Source organism: Octodon degus, unplaced genomic scaffold (assembly GCF_000260255.1).
Source record: "Octodon degus isolate 3935 unplaced genomic scaffold, OctDeg1.0 scaffold00149, whole genome shotgun sequence".
In the NCBI taxonomy this organism is placed as follows: Eukaryota; Metazoa; Chordata; class Mammalia; order Rodentia; family Octodontidae; genus Octodon; species Octodon degus.
In genome coordinates, this window is record NW_004524725.1 from 3,091,433 (window position 1) to 3,102,240 (window position 10,808).

Consider the following 10,808-nt stretch of genomic DNA (forward strand, 5'->3'; position numbering starts at 1 on the left):
TATTCTGATGTCTATTATGTGATTTTGATCTTCTTGCTAGCCTCTCTCTTTTGCTGAATTTTTAACTGTTATTTATTAAGCTGAAGATATTCTCAAAAGCATCACATAGACAAAGGGGTTTTGTTCTGACAAAACAATTTTAATAAAATTAATTATATTATTTTATGGTCAGATTTCATATTTACCTAGCAGAGTATCTGCTCACAGTTGTTCAAAAATATTTCCTGAACTGCGTTAATCACAGGGTTACTGAGTAAAGGCTTTCTTCATTCTGAGAGCAAGAATTTCATACATGGACATTTTTCTAAAATAATACGTTTCATTATTATATTTCCATATCCACTTCCTCAGTGAGTCATATATTGTTTATTTCACCTTTGAATTTGAGTTTTTAGCACAATAGGCAATTTCATACATGAAAGTTGGTATTTCAGGATCATCAGTCTGTTTAGAAGCCTTAAAATGATTTAAGACTCAAAAGTCCTAATGTCTAAATTTGACTTTTATTTCTTTCACCTACAATAGTTTCCTGATTACAAATATATTGATTTCTATTGATCTCAAGGAGATATGTGTTGTGGTTTAACCCAAAGCCTCATGTATAAAAGGTGAAAGCTTAATGTGCTGCTGGTATGCATATGGTGGTCGGTGAAGGTGAGTCACCGGCGATATGCAATCACTCCTCTCTTTCTTTTGTGAAATCTTTTCTCTCTCTGTGCTTAACTTTACACCAATATGCTATTTCTTCCTTGGAGCCAGTCAACAATACAGTGAAGCTATTCAAGCTGTGATTCAAAGTAAACCCTTCTTTCTTTAAATTCAAGTTCTTGGATATTTTGTTCCAACACGGCAAGGTAACCATGACAGTGTGGCCAAGGCCGAGGAATTTTACTGGCTCCTCCAGTAAAGTGTCTACTTCTGCAAAACTTTTCAGTAATTTTTGAAGATAATCATTCAATTATTCATGATAACAAGTTATAAGGCTTAGTTAAAAATATTAGATGTTCTGTTTTATGAACTGCCATTGACTTATTTGGTGACAGTTTTTAAATGGAATCCTCAATCTGATGCTACTGAATTAATAAGTGTATAAATTATTGATTTAAAATGTATTGAATAGTTTGGAAAGTATAATTTTTCAAACAGGCCAGATTTTCAGCACTCTCTCTCTCAAGCATAGGTTGTATAATGTCTCACACACTTTTCTTTCTTTGTTTCTCTTTCTTTCTTTCTTTCTTTCTTTCTTTCTTTCTTTCTTTCTTTCTTTCTTTCTTCCTTTCTTTCTTTTACTACTGAGATAATACCTCACTTAGTTAAATGAAGAATTATTTATTTTGGCTCATGTTTACAGACTAACTTCAGCTGATGTCAAGGCAAATTTCATGGCGAAAGAATCTGGAAGGAAGAAACTCACTCACTTCATGTTTGTGAGAAAACTGGGAAAGAAAAGAAGGTGGAAGGGAAAGGAAGCTATGCTTCTACATGGTAAGCCCCGGCACATGGCCACTTGTGACCAGACTCTGCTTCCTAATGTCAAGTCAGTTAGACTGTTCGATGATCAGGTTACCTCCTGAAAGGCCTACGCATAAGGGTTAGAGTTAGAGGACGTGGGGGAACATGCTCAATCCAAACCATAATAGTGATTCCCTGGCTTCCATTAGGCCCATGTGCATCTCTTCATGTGAAAATTATTTAGTTCATTTCTAACTATCAAAATCTGAACAATGCCAGTCCTGCTGTAAAATCAAAATCCAAAGTTTCCTCTGACACTCAAGCTAAACTTTTATTTGTGAGCCCTTGTAAAATTTAGAAACAAAATCAAACATGGTGGCTGTACAATGCCCACAATAAAAATTCTAACTCCAAAAAGAAGAAAAAGACAGAGAAAATAAATGGACCAAAGTAAGACTGAAATCTGTCAGGTCAAATGGTAAGTCTGATAGCTTGTCTGGTAACGTGTGGTAATATCTGAGCTCCGTATGATTGAGTGGCCTCACATCTGCAGCATTACAGGTCACACAGCTTTAATCGTAAGGGTGGATTTCCTCAGATACTCCTGGCATCCACAAATTTCTGGGACTACTGCTTCATATGCAGGTTCACTTTCTCAATTTGCAAGCTTCCCCCTCACAGCAATGGTACCTCCTAGACCTTCTCCTAAAACCTAGATGAAACTCTTCCTTTCTCTATAGCTCTTGTATTCTGCATGCCCATAAAGCCAGCATCTTATGAGGCTCTCATAGTCTGGGACTATTTTCAGTAATTTGCAGAGGATTACTTTGATCACCCCTGCATAGGATTCCTAGTACCTGCATATGTGAGCACTCTGTAATGAATCCCAGGAAAATGAATTCACTGGACAATCCTTCTGAAGCAGGACACATATTGTCGAATGAAAACTTTGACATTTTATACTCTTGGGAATGCCATGGGTGAGATCGGTGGATTCCTAGAGGATCTCAGTGTGTCTTTTCTGTTGTGATGATATATGATAATTGTCTTTTTTTTTTCAAATCTTTACTACAACCTTTTAATGTAAGGCACTTCTTTCAGGTGCTTCTTGTATAGACAAGTTGAAAACTTCAAATGAGATTCTCCCCCAACATTTAAATAAACCTGCGTCCTTTGCCTCCAGACTTCACTGAGGCCAGCAGCCGTCTGACCAAGGGCCCGGGGCCACGGGCTCAGCCGACGACCGTGGGCTCGGTGTCCGACCAGCAGTTTGCAGGTGGTTGTATCAAGGCGGAGGAAAAGGGGCCTGAGAAGGCACCAGTGGATGCATCTCGGGTGGCAGATGAGCTGCAGTGGCTGCACGGTGCCCGCATCTGTAAGTGGTTCAACGTGCACATAGGGTTCAGCTTTCGGTCCATGACCGCCTGCGCCGGGGTTGCGCTCGACCTCTCCCCCCGCCCCCCACCGCCCAGTGGACGTCTTTGTGCACCAGAATAAGCTGAACATAGAGGGATTCTGAGCCTGAGGAGATGAGGCTGTGAAGTTCACCTTTAAAAAGTCTGCTAAGGGCCTGGAATCCATCCGAGTCACCGGTCCTGGTGGAGTGTCCAGTATTGGGAGTGAGAGACAGCCCAAGGGGAAGAACATGCAGAGGCGCAGATCCAAAGGAGACAAGTGCTATAACTGTGGTGGTCTAGACCATCATGCCAAGGAATGCAAGCTGCCACCCCAGCCTAAGAAGTGCCGCTTCTGCCAAAGCATTAACCACAGGGAGGCCTCCTGTCCACTGAAGGCCCAGCAGGCTCCCGGGGGGGGGGGGTTAGTATCTTTTTCCCTCATAACCCAATCTTGGGATGTGGTGCTGGGAACTATTCCAAGCAATGAGCTGTGGTGACAGAGAAAAAGGATGGTTTGGAGAAAAGCCACAGACCTGCTGCTCTTAACTCACTCCTACCTCTTTTGGGGCCAATGTGATTTTATTTATTTGCTCCTTTGGATAACTGCCCCTTGGGTCCCACTGTGTGCAAATGATGTATCTTGTGCATTTAACTTTTCTTTTTTCATAATATAAATATTCTGGCTTTGGATTTTTATATTTTAATCTAAGGCCCTCATTCCTGCACTGTGTTCTCAGGTAGATGAGCAATCTCAGGGATAAGTCAGCAGCAGCTCCCGGTCTGCACAGCAGGAATACTTTTTGTTTTTATCACTATGGAGAGCAAACATCTAGAGTGCATAGCTTATAAAATGAACTACCTCATTTAAGCCAATTAGAGTTGAATCTTCTGCCATAGTCCCCTTTTGAAACCCCCTCCACCTTAAAAATGTTTGATAGGAGACTAGGTTTTAAAGGGGTTGCCCCACGCCTTGATCTTTGACTGGAATATTGAAAATTATTTGAAATAGAAATGGTGGTACAGAGAAGTTAGGAGAGGCTGGGCCAGGTAAAAGGCTCAAAAAGAAGCTGACGTTAGGTGATGCGATGATTATTGTCTAATCCTAGGGGTATGGGGCTTGCTTTACATATCTGATCCATCCTAGGCTAGATAGGTAAGCCTAGCTTGACAGTGCACAACAGGGTGTGTGTGTGTGTGTGTGTGTGTGTGTGTGTTAAGAAAAAGTGAGTTGGTAAGGCTGAGTTTTAAGATCAATACCCTTGTGCCTATTCTTTGCTGGGCATCAATGGCTATATGAAGAAGCAGGACTAAAATTTTGAACCATTCAACATTCTTGCTTTTCAGAGAGATTCTTAAGAGAGAGCCCCTGTGGTCCCAGGAGCCAGTGTCCTGCCCTGGTGTAGTAGTGATGAACAGTGTCTTGGTAGCTAAAAAAGAAAAGAGGGGTTTCGTTTATGTGCTGTGAGATCACTGCAGACCTGCCTCGCTGTGCTGAGACAGGACAACTGCAATAGAAAGCACTGAGTAGTGTTTGTCTGATCCTGGTTTCTTGGCTCCCCCAAATTCTGGCCCCCTCTTAATTATTGTATTTGTCTTGGCTTTGAAGGACTTTTGCTGAGTCTCTGAGTTGGTGATGGCAAGGTGGCCTAGTCTGTGTAAATATATGTTGGTCTTTTCTTCATGTTCTTTTGGGGTTTTATTGTTTACAAAATTCTTTTGGTATTGAGAGAAAAGTAGCCAAAGAATCTTTGACTGAAGTTTCTGCACCAAGCAAAAAGATCTGAAAAATAAGCCGGGGGAGGCTTTTTTGAAGTGGGGATCTTGAGCCATTTTTGTAGTTCCCTTTCTCTTGTTTCCTATGCGGGACTAAATCTGTCCTAAAACCTTCTTCTCCCCCTAAAGAAAATCTACACACACATACACATATCTACTTAATTCTTAAAGTATCTCTGCAACTCTTAAATGACTTAGGCAGAAATCCTGAAGGAGCAAGAATCCCCTACCCCTGTTCTCAACCTCCTGAGTCAAGACTGTTGTTATTGGATGCAATTCATGCCAAACACCTGCTGTTTGGATGGATCAAGCCTACTCAATTTGTAATCCTAGAGAAGCAAGTGGGGTCACAAGACCAGGACAGGGAGTATGAATGTCACTCAGGAACTCAGGAACTTTTACTTAGGTAGGTGTAAAAAACTTATGTCAAAGTGGCCTCAAGATTGTGTAACAGGAGACAGACGAGTGTAACTCCATGTTTACTTCTAGAAACGAAAGCTTTGTGTGAAAACTTAAAATTTTGGAGAGGGATGGAGGTGGAGGGTGGGACAGGATACACCTGTCTGTTCTTTCTCTGAACCTTCACATTTTTCCTGAACTGCCAGGATCTAGGCCCCTTGGGCTTTGGTGACCCCTTCACTGGGGTGTCTGTTTGATGGTTGATTTTGCTGCACCGCACTATACTTTCTTTCCTATTTTCTAATCATTTTGTAACATGCGTGGTGTCTTTTCCTTTCCTTCTCCTTTCCTTGGGAAAATACAATGAATAAAAGCCTTATTGTTAAAAATCAATCAATCAATCAATCAATCAATCAATCAACCTGGCTAAAAACCACTAACAATACATACCTCACTGTCTAAACATTGTTATTTCTTGAAGTTCCTCTGGCAGCTTAGTCTGTTTCTCTTGACCATAGTATCACTTGCAGACAAATTTTCAACCAGAACATAACACACATGCTCTTCAATTCCCGCTGCCAATAGAATCCTTGTTCCAAACTTCACCCTCTTGAACCTGATCCTTACCATCTGAATTTTTGCTTATAACATTCTAAAGCTTCTCTACCTGGCATCTCCAAATCGTTCCAGATGCTTCTAACTCACATGGTCAGATAGTCATGATAACAATCCCAATCTTCAGGTAACAAAATTCATCTTATTCACTCTTTCATTGTTGGGACAAAATATCCAATACCCACAAATCAGATGAAGAAAGATTTTACTGTCTCGGAATTACAGAAGTTTCAGGTGTTGCTTTGCCCTTAACAGTGGAAAACCCTGAGCATAGGAGAGCAGCTCAAGTCATAGTGAACAGGAAGCAAAGAGAAAAGGAAGACTTAGAAAAGGAAACATAATCTTATGGGTCATACTCCCCATGACATAACTTTTCCAAATAAACATCACCTTTGAATAGTATATTTAGCTGCTGAATACATTTTGAATGAGTCTATGAATAAATATAGGGTTCCCATGATTCAGTGACCTTCAAGAATCCTGTCTATGAGCACATCAGGTTTTAGAAGAGATTCTCAATGTAAGGCAGATTATCTCTGTCTGTCTGTCTATTTGTCTGATTGTCTCTCTATCTATTATTCTTTTTTTCATCTCCACTAATTAAATATTCATAAGAAGGTGTTTTTCCCCATTTGCCTACTTCTCTTCAATGATTCTTCCTCTCTTTGTTCATAAAAGCTTTGTTTCAACATTTTTCCTTCTATTTTTTTACTCCTCTTGCTTCCTTCCCTTAAAGAACATGACTGTGAAGGATTCCAACAGCTCAGGTAAAAGCACAAGTTACGCTACAGAGATAAGAGCCTATTAATTATTTCTTCATGTTCATTGACTGGGTAAAAATTACTATGTTTTGTTATCATTTTGATCAAAATATATGTCCTACTAATAGTTGAACAGCTCGGTGGAAGTACAAGAGTAACTGGGTAAGAGTTCACAGGTCAAAGAGAAGTGGCCAGATGACGTGCCTTCAGGCTCAGAGTGCCTTCTGCTCCACTGACACAAGAATATAACACAATTAAGAAAGTAATTTACCAGATGTGGAACCTCAGGATAGTGCACAGATCTAATTATCAGTACAGCCAAATGTGATGCTAGTGTCACTCAAGCAGGAAGAGTTCCAACACCAATTTATACTAAAAGGTGCATAGTGTTTGCTGACCCATTTTGGTCAAAACGTATACTGGGTTTTATAACTACTTTTTAAATGATATTTTCAGTGTCCAATAGCATTTTCAACCTATTTTAGTTATAAGTTGGTAACAACTAATATCCACTAGACCACACAAAATTTCTCTAATAAAGTAAGGTGACACGGCAAGGTTGTATAAGTCACAGTAATATCACAGAGAAAACTACTGCTGATGAGGAATATTCAGTGCCATACATTTTCATTTTGCTGTCTGTCTATATAGCAGAAAACTTAACAGACTTCTTATTTTTGGCATAATTGATCCATTTGGTAGGAAAATTGAAGACAAGAAGCTACTATTATTATAATTGAATTGATGTTAAAACATGTTTAATGATTCCGGGGTGTATTATGCCCTTGAAAGCATATTGAGAAGTATTTTCTTGTGTGACATTGTTGAGGACCTATTTTCTCTTATGTGAACATCATGGAGAGAACTTACACAGATCTCGGTGGTACAAGTTAATCCATCAAAGCAGTCTCAGTGCAGTCAAGAGAAATACGATCCTGACATCATTGTAATAGAGCGTTTCATAGTAAACTCATATAGAGCGTGGAGTAGGAAACTTCATTACATAGTCAACATTTCACAGTAATAGAGCATTTCATAGTAAACTAGTGTATTTATGTGTGCGTTACACTAATGTATGCATAAACTCATATCTATCTATGTTAAAGTAACAAAAATAGTATTTTTTTAATAAATAAGATGGCTGGGATTATGGGAGAAATATAAAATATTTCAATCAAAAAATGATTTGTTTGTTCCTTTTTCACTTGTAAAGATAAACTTTCAGAATTTCTCTTTACAAGGAGAAGGGCAAGGTGGCACGTTGTCTACACTCTAGGTTTTAAAGTGTTATAATATCAAAAAATTCTTGTTTATGGTATGATAGGGCAATGCTGTATAAGAGAAATTGTTCTTTTTAAAAACTTTGCTCTTTTGGAACTGCTTATCCCTTTAACTGCTTACGGCTTTGTAATTATCTAACTCCTGTAACCATGAAAGCATTACCAAACATATAAAATATCTGACTGTGCCATTGTGCCGAGCTTCACACACTGATGCACCTTAATCTACTCTCATAACCTTGATCTCACCCTGCTAGCTAATCACCAGTGTCTGGCTGTTCTGTTTCACCTTTGCACCTCCTGCTTTTGTGTTATGTATCAGTCCCAGACCACCAGAGACTTAGCCTGATACTTTGGGAGTGGTCCTGATCAGTGCTTGTGGGTGTAAATCAATCTACCTCACCTCCTTTGTGTCATTTCAGTGTTTCTGCTTGCTATTACAGAACAACCCTAGTTGTTGACCTTCAGGAAACTCAGTCTTAAATGTCACTGCTATAGATGCTACCATTACATTTCTACATTTTTATTAACTTTTTTCCTATCTTTCAGGTTGTAATTTTGTAATTATAGTTATTAAGATCATTAAGAATTATAAAACTTTATCCATCACATTGCTTATTTTGAAGTGGACCCAACTGACATAGAAAGGAACATAAGAGAATAATATGGTAATATTATTTCTTCATGGAGGGGTTTGATACATTGCTCTATACTTTTCTCAGAGTTAATCAGACTCTATTTAAAAGACCTGTGCCTTTTATTCAGTGTGAGTTTATGTCTATTTTTTTTTTTTTCAATTTATGTATCTGGTACCAGGATCTCACTACGCAGCTCACACTCACAGTGATCCTCCTGTTTGCAGCCTCCCTAGAGTTAGGATTACAGGAATGTGCCACCACACTCGGATTTAGTCACCAGCTCAGTGCATCCTGGGCAGGGCCAGTGTGGCATGTGGGACTGGGGATCTAACCCTGGTCCCTGTGCTTGCCAAAGCAAGTGCTTAGTCTGCTGAGCTATCTTGCTGGCCCTATGTTTAATGTTTAAAACAAAGAATTTGCTATTATTTTCTTTAATAGAAAAGATAGACATAAGTATGATAATCATATGTACATATGTAAAGCTTTAAGTTCACATATGTACTATGAAGAAGAAAAAGCAATTTTAAAACTATAATATTAGCATAAAGGAATGTAGAAAGTGATGAAATATTTGTGTCCATAATTTTCTTCCCAAACCAAGAATTGTTGATGTTTCCAGATTATATTCAGTTTATTTGTATATATTTTACACTTAATCTTAGCCAAAAGGCTGAGAAGAGACTATCTGTATAGATTTTAACATTTCTTCTATTTGAGGTGGGATGTGGATGCATAGATCACTTTAAGAGTTTGATATTATTTTGGAAATATTGGCTAAATGGTTAACAAATGTTGTAGGGTTTGTCTAATTTTTTTTTAGCATGAATGTTTAGAAAAAATAGACTTTCTCCATCTGTTGCATTGTCACAAATCAATTTTCCGTAAAATCTAACCATCCCATTTTGAATAGAATTATTTTCCATCCAATTCAATCTATGAATCTCTGTGAGAGATCAGTGAAAATGTTCTGAATTCTATCCAACAGTAGGGCTGAATAAATATGTCAGAGAAATATTTGATTGGGAGGACGACTGAACTTGTGGTACAAAAAGTCAGGAAATATCAGAAACCTTTTATTGTAGTCCCATGAACACTAAAGTGCCCTAGGAGGCTGAAAATGCTGTGAGAAACTGAGACCAAACAATATCTTTTGAGATTGAATTCTATCATACATTTTTGTCTGTCTCTTGCTCTCACTGAGCTGAAGAGGGGATCTAACAATACTTATTTCTGTTCACCAAGGTGGAAATCATGAGCTAAAAAGGCTCACACTTCAGCAGATGTTCTGGACTGCGAATATGAGCTCTCAGTGAATCACTAGAAAATTAGTAAAGTTTACATTAAGATCATTTGAGGAAACAAACTTGTTAGGGTCTAAAACAATGGACATTAAAATTAAGAGCAATACATTTGCTCAGTGTTTTAAGTTACAGAGTTATCTGGGGCACGTTGAGATGGCAATTGAGACTGGGAGCGGTCGTGCCCGACTGTAATCCCAGCACTTAGGAGGCTGTAAACAGGAGAATCACTGAGACCCTGAATACCTTTGTATTCCAAAAAAAAAAAAAAAAAAACTAGAGAAGTTTAAATTACCCTCAAATACAGAAATGATCAAATCATTTTAGTTCATCTATACTAATTGTGATTTCATAGTCTACGCATTAATAAGGCATTTTTCATTTTACAATATAGTAGTGGTCATTTTTAGAGGCTGAATAATAAAAATGTACACACCATTTCTCCTTAGACATCGAAACAAATCGATGCCTATTTTCACTATTAAAAAAGCCATTTTGAAACCTACTCCTCTCACAGCGATGCTGATGCTGCTATCAACGCTGAGGAGACCTCTTCACCGGCCCCCAACCCAGAAGGTGCAGGGCTCTCGTCGTACCCATGACTTTGTGTGGACCTTGTCCTAGCTGACTCTAGCTGATCAGATCTGCTCCTAGGAGGACAGAAACGGTGTCACTGGTGGCTCTGAGGCTGGGACACAAAGGTAGGCAAAAGCTGGGAGGACGCTCTCCACCAGATATGCAGAGGGCAGCAAGAAGCTTTTGAAAGAAGTCTGTGTTCTGCACAAAAGGGACACAAATTCTTGGAAGAATAAATTACTTACCAAATGAATCGGATTTTCTGTTCCCAGCCCAACAAACAATGAGGACTCCAGCAGCTGTTTTTCTTTCTCCTCTTTCGACTGCACCAGGAATTGAGCTTGGTCCCTTTTTGCTCCCGCGTGGTCTGGGTTCTCGGCTGCAGAGCTCTCCGGAGGAGCAGGAGGGGCCTCGGGTGCATTTCCAGCCTTCCTCTCCTTCTTGGGAAGGTAGCCCTCCTTCCCCCAAAGTTGCTTTACACCCTCGAGCTTCAAGCTATTTGTCCTACGGAGACTGACTCAGAGATTACTCCAGTTTTGTACACCTGCCCGTGGTCCCTGTGTGGCGGCCTTCTTTCCACAGCATGATCACCCGCGGCTCCCGGAGACTGCTTCCACAT

General features: G+C 39.4%; 1 pseudogene; it reads left to right on the forward strand.

Moving 5' to 3' along the window:
- Positions 1-638: 638 nt before the first annotated feature.
- LOC101565303 lies at positions 639-10,215 on the forward strand (annotated as a pseudogene).
- Positions 10,216-10,808: the final 593 nt, after the last annotated feature.